The following is a 10,089-nucleotide window of genomic DNA, read 5'->3' as shown; positions in this document are numbered from 1 at the left end:
TGGAGACCAAATTTGATTCATATGAGGATGTTGTGGATGCTAAAAATTCATATGGAGTCAAGGAGATACAGCTAGGCTCACGAAAGAGGAATCTATCAGGGGTTGTTAAAGATGCCTCTTAGAGTCTGGGAAGTCCTTGAGCTACAAGTTGCTGGAAGGAGAATATTCAACAAACAAACATTTTCATACTTCCACGCAGTCATCTGTTTTTGGCTGTTGTGAAGAATACCATACTGATCTAATCCAAAACTTGTACTGAGTGAGTCACTCAGTGAGGATACGGTGACGTAAAGAACAGAACATCTTCAGTGCGTGGTGCTTCCCAGCACCCTGAATGAGATCTGCCCGCTGGCCGTAGAACAACAAGGTCATTCCTATTTACTGTTTACTCAGAAGAGATTCCCGAAGTCAGTAGAAATTCTGATTTGCAGTATTGATTTTTTTTAAAAACCACTCTTGATATGTGTTATATCAGCAGTGAGCAGTAGAAGTCTCACTGGTATCAGAGGAAGACTTCAACCGTTCCTCGGTGCTCCTTCAAATGACATCTTAAAAGTCAAGATTAGTAGATACCATAATTTGCCTAGGAAGTCAAATGGAAAAGACGTCTCAAGGTAACAAACATCATCAAAACACTCAGCAAAGTTCAGTGGAATAAGCCCTAAATAGGCCACTGATATTAGAATCATAGAGGTTGGAAGGAGCTTCTGGAGTTCATCTGGGTTATCCTATGGCATAACCATAGGATATGGCATATGCCATAGGATAACCCACGTGGGTTATCCTATGCTCTTTTTCATTGAGGTGCTCAGGAACCTCAGAGTTTGAAACCATCGCCATAAACAAAGACTGGCACCTGCAGCACTAAGAGCCACCATGGTTCGTTCCCCTCAAGTATAATGTTTTTCCAATACCTAGGAACCATAATATCACATTTGGGTGTTTGGAACTGTTATATCCATGGGGTAGTGCTGTGGTCATAGTGCCATATTAATGTGGGAGTTTCAGTCACCGAACCAAATCAGGATGGTTTATGACACCACTGTTCAAGCCTGGTTGGTATGGACAGCACCACTGAGAACGTGAGAAATAGGATGGCATGGAAGAAGGCATCTGCCTGGTCTACACACAGTGCTCAGAGCCCTTCCCTTCCCCTGAAGGAGCAGGGCTGTAGTGATCTGTTTAATGGCCCTTTGGTGAGATGAGCCCCATGGTTTTTCAAATGCACATAAAAGCAAACAAAACAAAATCGCTAAATTCCTGGGGTAATTACTGAAAACTTGTTTCTCTGCTGATTTCTCTGTGCTTTTTAAGTTTGTCCAGGGGATTTGTGCTAATGATCCCAAACATCTCTGGCTGTTTGGTTTGTGATAATAATTTAAGGCCACTGATTTCACCTCGGAGAAGCATATAGAAACAGTTCAGTTTAACAATGTCTGGGTATGTTAACAAGCTCTTCCTGTGAACAGAAACAATCATTTCTTTACCTTGAATGCTGAGAGTCCCAGCTACCCAGTGTTTTCCCCCCTTATGCAACCAAATCTGCAGGCTACAATGATTTACTTTCCTGCCTATGCCTTCCTGTGCCTTGACCTTTAATAGCTTGCATATTTAATCTTGTGTGCAGTCTCTCTGAGGAATTTCTTGTGTCCAGGACTGCTGGCTAATTATAGTCATAATGCCTTACCTAAAAAGAAAACACATTTCTACATGGAATGATGTGGAAAATTCATCTTCATCACAGGGAATGAAAAAGAAATATGGGCCTGTCTTCATCAGTGGCTTAGTGGAGCATGGGGAGCACTTCCACTGCTAATCTGATCTCCATTTCCCATGTGTAGATCCCACCAGAGATGCAGTAGAGCAATCCGGACCCTTTGGTCCCGAGGACCCAACTAGAAGTAGAAATAACTTCACCAAAAGTGTACATGAGGGCAGTGGGTGGTCACCAATCACTATTTTGCTTTGCAAACCTCTCCTGTTGCATGCTGATGTTGTCAGTGCATTTTTGGTGGTAAATTGAGCCCCAGATCTATCTGGCTTCACCTTCCACTTTTGCAGGAAGCGGCTGTACTGCTGTAGCAGAGGTGGAGGGGCAAAATCATGGGGAGGTTCAAGTGTCCCCTGATGTGCTGGTGTAAATTTCACAATATCCCTTCAGATGCCCTTAAAACAATAGCTTAGTGGTGCTGTCTCTGCTCTCCATCTTACAACATACAAATTTCCTTAAGCAATGAGACAGGAGACTGTCCCAAGCTTGGCTCAATGCTGCTTCCTCCTATTTCCAGGCTGGCAACACGCAGACTGGGTTGGATCAGGCAACGGGGCTGTTTGTGTGGCTGTGCCCACAGTAACATTTTTGGCTGAAACAGACGAGCAACAAGGCTCTTCTGAATGGTATTACACTTGCCAGATTAACCAGCTCCAATTTTCCCATATTTGCAAGTCACACATTTGCACACACGGTTCTGCAGAGCAGTTGTGAGTGGACCCATTTCCTTTCAGGGCAGTCATTACCAGATTGACTGCCGTCACCTTTAAGGTACTGACCTGCAGTGCCTCATGCAGCAATTAGTGAGAATGAAACCTGTATCGTCTGCACTTAGCATGATTTTTGAATCCTTTTATGTTGATCTTTCTTTTTTATTTTTCCCTTTAAACTGTTTCCTTTTCTCTTTATCCCACCTGAGCTGCACTTTTAGCTGGCTGGGTGTTCAGCGTGTGCCACTGGCAAAGACCTGCTGCCTCCCTGGGCTCTTCCAGAGCAATTTTAATAACCTCCATTTCATGAAAACGATATTCATTTGTTTTAGACACCTCACCAGGCACTGGGATCAAAGAGTTTGGGGTCATTTATAAGCTCTGTGTTTCTGTCTGATAATAGATACATATGCAATACATATGACAAGATGGAAAACCTAGAGAGGGTTATTAATTTTCCCACAGTTAACTTGGGACTCTGCAGCAGAGCCAGCCAAAAATTTGTCTGGTTTCCTATCTTGGCCATGAACCTTGAGGCTAAACTAAAAATACAAGCAAAACAGTCTCGTGTATTAAGGGATTTTCATATTTGTTTTTACTAGTTTTTATTCTTGTTTTTATTTGTGATATGCATAAGGATAACTTGAAATATTAACACACGCACATAAAAAAAGCCTATGTCTCTGTCCTCTGTACTGTTAGAACTTTAGGAAGATGTTCTGACTGTGGAATAGGCAGAGAGCTGGTAGTATCAAGCTGCACCAGGGGAGGTTCAGATTGCATATTAGGAAAAACTCATTCTCTGGAAGAGTGGTCAGGCTCTGGCACAGCTGCCCAGGGAGGTGGTGGAGTCACCATCCCTGGAGGTGTTTAAGAAACATGGAGATGTGGCACTGAGGGACGTGGTTCAGTGGGCACTATCGGTGGTAGGTGGACAGTTGGACTGGATAACCTTAGAGGTCTTTTCCAACCTATGATTCTATGATGAAGCGTGGAAAACAAGCAATAGGACAGGATATTTTAGCATTACAGCTTTTAATTTCTTTCCCAGTTGAATTGCTGTTTCATTTTAAAATGTCTAACAATGTTTGTGACAAAAACAACATTTGCTGGGATTGCTAATGGGTTTTCCCAACACCAAGGGTGTGAGAACCTGAGTTTCCTCCTATTTTTTTCCAATAAAATATAAGAAGGAAATGAACAACCTTTACAAATAAATGAGGAAAAGCTTAACTGTTTTCTTTGTTATGTCAGCAAAACAAGCCCAAACTTCAAATTCCTTTAAAAGTCACCTTCCTCTTCCATGTACAGTCTCGAATCTCTGGCAAAGCCACGGTCAGTGGGAATAAAGCGTTTGCTGGATTTGGATCAGAATGCCATGAGACTGAGCTTTTAAATAAGAAACTTTCTTTCAAGACTGCTGTTGACTTGTCCCATCAGAAACCTGAGGTTCCTTCAAAGGCCCAACAATTAGAAATGGTTAAGCACTACTACTAGCCACTGCAATTTGCTAACAGTGGGTAGCTAAGCCCCATTTTGGAGGCTTTTCATGGCCTCCCAAAAGCAGGGCTGCTATCTTAACAGGAAAACATTGCTACTCCTTCAGCATGGGCATGGATACAACCAGGCCTAAAATGGAAATAGCATCAGCATAAGCTGATGTGAAGTTGAATATTCTGAAAGTACTGACAGCACTCCCAATTCTTAGAAACATGGTTGAAATGCTGGCAATGAGCAATCAGATGCTCTTCCTGGCAAGTGAAAGCAACATCAGTGACTCAGTGCAGGAGCTTTTGGATCACTGAGGCATGGTGGGTTGAGAACAATGGGGCTTTCTGCCCCTGGCTCCGTGTTATCGGTGTGGCAGGAGACTTGTAGAAATGAGACATAGGGGTGTGAATAAAAAACTTTCTTTGCTGGGATCTCTTTTGTTCCTAGCTGTTGGAAGCCTCCTGTTATTGTTTCCTTATCAATTATATGTTGTAAGTGAGAAGGTCATCCCATTTGGCACCTGGTTAAACCAGTAGGAACACGATTGCCATTAGTGTGAAGTGGCAGGTGATAAACATCTCCAGCTATCTCCTTCATGGGAGATGAGTTTTAGTTCCTTAACCTTTGTCAGATTTTAATTGGGATCAAATCAGACATGCTCAGTTATTTCCATCAGTCTTCAGGTGAGGAAGCAGGACATGCTTCTTTCAGTCTGAATAGAGCCCTGTAGAAGTGAAGGCATCCCATCTCTCCTTAAGCCCTGTGCAGGAATGGGCTGAGCAAGGCTTTCCCTGTGAGCTGCTCCATTCCAGCTCCAAAGGGACTGTAGTGCCAGGAACAGATCTGCTTGGAGCAGGGTGTGCAAGAAGGAGGTTGGGAGCCAGCAGCTGCAGGCCAAGCAGACATGAGGTGCCCATGTTTAAGCACCTGAACAGGAGAGGTGGGGCTGTATCAGAGCAAGAAGCTGTGATACCTTTTAGTCAATAGAAACAACTGGTGATTCTGGGCTGCTTCCTCTGACCATCATCTAACGTGGGGCAAGACAAAATACCCTCTGGAAGTGCCTGTTGGCCTCCAGGAGTGAACCGTGGCCAATGAGCTCAGCTGCAGGCTGTGGGTATCTATGCTTAGGTGAAATGGATCCTGCCAAGGAGGCCTTCTCCCCACGGCCATGCTGGGCCTCTCCTGTAAGGAGGGCAGGCCGCAGCCTGAAGCAGCTGGGAGGGATTCCAGGCTGGGCTCATGGGCTGGAGCCACGCCATGAGCATTATTTTGGGCCTGCAAACGTGCTTCAGGTCATTTGTTAGCAGGCAAGCCAGCCAACATTGTGCTGGCAGCAGGTACATGGGGAGGTTTGTGGCCAAGGCAGGGAAAATGGAGTGCTGGGAATTTGCCCTAGGTGGGACTTGTATCACCAGAACTCTGTCCCTATCTGCTGTGTGCCCATCTCACGTCAAAAGTGTGTTTTCACCAAAGCTCTTAGAAAAGCAGTTCATACATGTAGGTGCTGGGAAAGCTGTAGGTGGAAGTGCTGAGGTGTTGGGCTTGTCCTTAGGGAAATCTGAAGGCTGCAGAAAATACCTCCGTTTCAAACTGATGCAAAAAGGGCAAAATCTCAAGCAGACAAACCAAAACTAAAAACCAAAGGCATAAAATAAAACGTTGACCACTTATTTTGAAAAAGCAGAAGTTCACTCGGGAAGAATGATTCAGCTTCCATCAGGTTTAATTTGGGGCTGTTAAAACTGTGCAGTGAAGCAACTTCCTGGTCTACTCCAGACCTCAGCTGCCTGGGGGAGCCGTGTGCTCAGAGGGATGTTATTGCCAGCCCCATTTCAGCACGAGATAGGGAGCCAGGTGCCATCTCCTCGTGACTTACACGAAGAGATGCAGCCCTAAGTAGAAGAGCAGAACGCTCTCAGACCTTTGATTGTGAATTAGCAGTGCTGCGTTTATACCTAAGAAATAAACACCACTCTGACATCCCTCTGCAAACAGGTTGTTGGAAAGTGGTGCCCCCATCTCTTTCATTAATCCAAAGTGTTGTTCTTCATTTTGGAAATTATTTGGTGTCACCCTGTGCAGCCACAGATAGGAGCTATTTATCTCCTGCAATGATGCAACATTTAATTAACAAGTTATCCTAAGGGCCCTACACCCACACAAAATCTTGGATGCATAAAATTAAGGTCTTGCATTTCTGTGCCATGTGACATGGTACAGAATCTCCAGGCTCTCTGCAATCAGTTCTTAAGCTCAGTTTGTCCAAAGGAGCACAAAGAGCCCTTCTCATGCCTCCTGCCACACCAGAATGGATCTAGCCTGATGCAGACACATGGTTCCTCAGAAAACAAAACCTCTCAGTCCTCCTAGAGAAATGCAGAACAGCAGAGATTTCAGCAGGGTGCTCTGATCTCCTTTGGATGCTTCTTCTCTCTCCTCCAAGGGAGCTGGAGGCAATTCCATATCAGCACTGCAGGATTGAGGCACCAAACACTATGACAGGCACATGCCCCCAGCCAGGCTGTTCCAACTAGGACAGGAGTTATGCCCAGCAGAGGATGCAGAGGGAGCCCTTGGCCTGTTCTTCCATTTTCACATGCCTGCAAAGAAACCCAGTCCAGTATGTCCGGAAACACTGCCTTAAGCCACCAAGTCAAATCAATGCAATACACTCCTGGCATCAGCATCGTGATCCTGCCTTCCAAATGAGAACGGAGATTTGGAAATCATTTAGCTGAGTTTGTTGTTGAAGAGCATGTGTCACCTGCCAGATACCTCTAGGGCCTGTGTGGGTTCCACATGAGCTGACCTCCCAGCCCCACAGCAGCTATATCCTGCTGCCCCCAGGGGTGAGAGATTTGCTTGGAGATGTGGTGCTCCTGCCAATCTGCACTCTGTGACAAGGAAAGGGAAATCTGGGTGGTAGGTGCTGCAAACAAAGGAGGCTGTGTGATGTGTTTGGAGTGGTACTGGTGAGATGGGTGTTTGGGGGTTACCTTGGACTGCATTGGGTGAAGGCCCTTCAAGGAGTGTGCGCCAGGGCAGTTCATTCATCCAGAGACTTCATTAACTGCACTGGGACCATTCCTGGGTATGAACAGAAGTAGTAAGTGGGGAGAATAGAGAGATTCCCTTCAAAAGCTCACACTTGATCCAAGGCAAAACATTTTGGTAAATGCACCCAGGTTTCAACCGCTCCAGTCAGGAGGCTCATAGGAACATGGACTTGCAGGTTTTGGCTTTGTAAGATGTATGAGAAAGATAATATTTTGATGCTTGAAAGCATCAGTTAACACCAACAGAGTGCCACCACAGCTAGAAAAAAAAAGCAAAACCCAAGCACTTCTATCACTGGGTGCCCCTGCTCCTCCCCACAGCTTTTAGGGCTGATGAGCCATGGGTGCTGCTTTGGGTTTTTTTTCATCTGCTGCAGCAACCATGAGTTCTTCATCCTTCTCTTCATTCTTCCCTTCCTCCTCCTCCCCTTCCCATCCGCACAACAGGGCTGGAAGAGGCACAGGCATTTACTGCTTGGATAGTAAGACATCTCCAGCCACGGGAGACCATAGTTTATTTCTCCCTTCTGCCTCGTTCTAACCTAATTCACTATGCTGAAAAGTGTTCTGGAGTTTGATATTCCCTATAAACATAAACATCTCCTAATGATTTTGTGTCTTTGTATGCACAGAAAAGTAAATATTCAGTGGGCTATGGAGTGCGTGAAGATGAAGATGTCTCCATGATACAGACATGAGAGTATGTATCTGATTTCAGTCCCCTCTCAGAGGAAGGAGAGGTTGTGTATTTTACACTAGCTGTGCCTTGAAGCAGGATTCATCTCAAATCTCCTCACTCCCAGGCAGTACTCATCATTCATGCCCTCTTTCCTTCCCTCTATCCCAGTGAACAGGAAATACAACAGCATTCACAGGAGAAACTTCTGTATCCCTGTCCAAGGTCTCAGGGCTGTGAACCGTGGATGGAAAATCACTGACTTAAATGTCAGCATCTGAGCGGCCTGCAGACATCAGGTGTACCAGGATTAGGCAGCTGATGGATTTTCAAAGGTTGAACTCTGAAGTTGCATCATTCAAATGGCATTTGGAAAGTCTAAGAGTCACTCAAGTCTTTGGGGGCATCCTAGTCAACTAAGATTCTGAATTTTGTATGTATGTATGTATGTATGTATGTATGTATGTATCTATCTATCTATCTATCTATCTATCTATCTATTTATCTGTCTCTTTCATTCTTAGGAGCAGCAGCTCCAAAGCCAATCTGACAAATTGTTGCTCTGTAGTTGAATGTCTGTGTTCAGAGAAATAACCAAGGAGACCCAGCTCCCCACTGGCTTCCATCATTTAATGAGGAAAGTCTGACAGTGCCCTGGGGTCTGGGAACAGACGATGCTGGGGAGAAGTGGAGGAGCTTTATGCATTGCCAACGCTTCCTCGTCTCATTCTTTTCTACATCTTTATAAAAGTGGTGCTGTAATGCGCCATGCACACTGTGTGTGAAGCAGAGCAGACTGATAAACAGGGAGAAATCTTAACGTTCCCAAATGCCCAAAAAAGCTGCATAGGCTCCGTTTCCCAAGAAAGAAAATCCATCTGTGTAGGGCTGAGCCTTTGGGGTTGTGCAGCAGATTTTCCTGCTTAAGGGCAGCACGGGCCTTATATCGATTTGTTTTGTATCTGATCAGTGGGCTTTTTCTCTCTTTTCAGTATGAAAATTGCTGCATCCTTTTAAAGGCTGTTCTGCCTATGGTCTAAACAGCTCAGGGTATCTCCTGCAAAACCCTGTGAGTACAAAGCAGGACCAGCTTTCCTTTTAATATTACTTCTTCTGATAAGGTCTGTAATAATCAGTCACCTAATTCCTCTCACAAGAAAGAGAAGAGCACGCACATAATGACAACCCAAAGGAGGTGACGACGGGAGCCAAAAGGATGCCATGCAGTGCCTTAGGCACACCAGGATTTCCAGCAATAAGTCACAAAACACCCAGTGGCTGGGGAGCAACGATAAGCAAGGTCAATGGGCAACATGGCATTGGAGGTGAGGCCTTGCTGCAAGCGGCCAGGCCTTCTCACGGGTGCTGCTTTCTTGCCTTCTCTTGTTTAACCTGGCTGCTCCCTTTCCGTCACCATCTTGGCTCCTTGGAAAAATAAATAAAGCAAATGGAACAGAAGCTTTAAGAGAATCTGAAACCTGTCATAGCTCTTAAAGAAAATATCCATGGATATTTTGATCTTAAAGGGATTACGATGGGGTTTTTCTATCTCGAGCAATTATTCGGCATCGCTTTCACTAAGTTGTGGAGGAGGGATTGGCACTTAATTTAATTCAAGTGTTTGGTGGTGAATTTAAGAACAAAGGGACAGATCTGTATCTCTGTTGCCAGATTTTCCCCAGTGTTGAAGTATTTTTCCTTTACGGACACCGGGAAAAGACAGAGTGCAGCCCCTGCAATCCACGTGGACAGACCCAACACTGGTGTGATTTATGGCATTATGCAATTAAGTGGCAAGGAACGATTTACTGGATATTACTATTGTTCATTTGCTCCTGTAGCCAACCTCCGCTTTCCCATAGAAACAGCTTGCGATAGAGAATCTAATCGTTTCTGAAGTGTTTCCCTGTCCATCAGGATAAAACTGCTGGGTTGAGAGGTTAGATTAAAAGAGTCAGGAAATTGCCTCAATACGCTGAAACTTCTGTTGATATTGAAACCTTTCAGAAACGTTTCCTGCACTCTGCCAATTTTCTCCCTAATCTGAGTAACACCTCTACCAGGGTTTAAGAGAGAAATGTCATGCTGACAGTGATGGGGTCTCTCCAGAAGCTAAGAGCCCGCTGCTTGCTGCTTGCTGACTCTAATCCATGGCTTTGTGCAGGGCTGTGCTCCAGGCCAGGCCAGGCCCTAGAGATTATTTACCTCTGCCTCTCCGTCTGTTAGGAATTGCTCATCCTGAAGCCACATGGAACAGGCTGCTCAGGGAGGTGGTGGAGTCACTGTCCTTGGAGGCTTTCAAGAAACATGGTGATGTGCTGCTTAGGGCCGTGGTTTAGTGAACATACTGGTGATGGGTCAACAGTTGAACCATATGATCCG

This window comes from Gallus gallus, chromosome 3 (genome assembly GCF_016699485.2).
Source record: "Gallus gallus isolate bGalGal1 chromosome 3, bGalGal1.mat.broiler.GRCg7b, whole genome shotgun sequence".
Lineage (NCBI taxonomy): Eukaryota > Metazoa > Chordata > Aves > Galliformes > Phasianidae > Gallus > Gallus gallus.
Note: the sequence above shows the minus strand (reverse complement) of the source record.